Here is a 1,425-nt window from a genome sequence, read left to right on the forward strand (position 1 = left end):
AAGGATCCAGCGAGCCCGGCCGCCAGGCCGGCCGCGCCTACTACCCCCTCATTTCCGACCTCAGATCAGACGAGACGACCCGCTGAATTTAAGCATATTACTAAGCGGAGGAAAAGAAACTAACCAGGATTCCCTCAGTAGCGGCGAGCGAAGAGGGAGAAGCCCAGCGCTGAATCCCCGCCCGGCCTCGGGCGCGGGAAATGTAGCGTACAGAAGGTCGTTGCGCCCGACGCCGCCCGGAGGGGGCCCGAGTCCTTCTGATGGAGGCTCTGCCCAGGGACGGTGTGAGGCCGGTAGCGGCCCCCGGCGCGCCGGGGCGCGGCCTTCTCGGAGTCGGGTTGTTTGTGAATGCAGCCCAAAGCGGGTGGTAAACTCCATCTAAGGCTAAATACTGGCACGAGACCGATAGAGGACAAGTACCTTAAGGGAAAGTTGAAAAGAACTTTGAAGAGAGAGTTCAACAGGGCGTGAAACCGTTGAGAGGTAAACGGGTGGGGACCACGTAGTCCGATCGGGGGATTCAACCCGGCTGGGATTGGCGGCCGCCTGGGGCGTCGCGGGGGGCGGACCCTTTCGGGGGCCCTGCCTTCACGCGTGCGTTCTCGGAGTCGGACGTCCCCGCGCCGGGCGCATTTCCCCCGTGGTTGTGCGTCGCGACCGTCCCTGGGTTGGCTTGGAAGGGTCTGGGGCGAAGGTGGCGCGGGCGGCGGGGCGGTGCGGGGGGGCCTCCGGGCCTCCCGGCCGTTTCCGCACCCGCGCTGTACAGCGCTTTCCTTACTCCGACTTTGCCGCTTCCCCCCGGGGACGTGGGAGTACTTTCTGCACCTTCCGAACCAGGACGGGGCCCCCTCGCCCCCGGCGCGGCCGAAAGGCGCGGACCGTTCTCGGTGCGCGTTGGCCTGTCGCGCCGCCAGGGCGGGGACCGGCCTTCGAAGTAGGTGTCAGGGGTCCGCGGCGATTGTGGCAGCCCACCCGACCCGTCTTGAAACACGGACCAAGGAGTTCAACGCGCGCGCGAGTCGGAGGGCACGAACGAACCCCATTCTGGCGCAATGAAAGTGAGGAGCCGGCGCGCGCCGGCCGAGGTGGGATCCCGGCCCCTCCCATGGGTCGGGCGCACCACCGGCCCGTCTCGCCCGCAGCGTCGGGGAGGTGGAGCTCGAGCGCGCGCGATGAGACCCGAAAGATGGTGAACTATGCCCGGGCAGGGCGAAGCCAGAGGAAACCCTGGTGGAGGCCCGCAGCGGTCCTGACGTGCAAATCGGTCGTCCGACCTGGGTATAGGGGCGAAAGACTAATCGAACCATCTAGTAGCTGGTTCCTTCCGAAGTTTCCCTCAGGATAGCTGGCACTCGAACTACATGCAGTTTTATCTGGTAAAGCCAATGACTAGAGGCCTTGGGGCCGAAACGATCTCAACCTATT

General features: G+C 65.1%; 1 pseudogene; it reads left to right on the forward strand.

The window, feature by feature from the left end:
* Positions 1–55: 55 nt before the first annotated feature.
* LOC148377204 (28S ribosomal RNA) lies at positions 56–1,425 on the forward strand (annotated as a pseudogene; the record flags this gene model as incomplete).

Source organism: Syngnathus floridae, unplaced genomic scaffold, assembly GCF_059516105.1.
Source record: "Syngnathus floridae isolate MCC-2025c unplaced genomic scaffold, RoL_Sflo_1.0 HiC_scaffold_303, whole genome shotgun sequence".
Taxonomy (NCBI): domain Eukaryota; kingdom Metazoa; phylum Chordata; class Actinopteri; order Syngnathiformes; family Syngnathidae; genus Syngnathus; species Syngnathus floridae.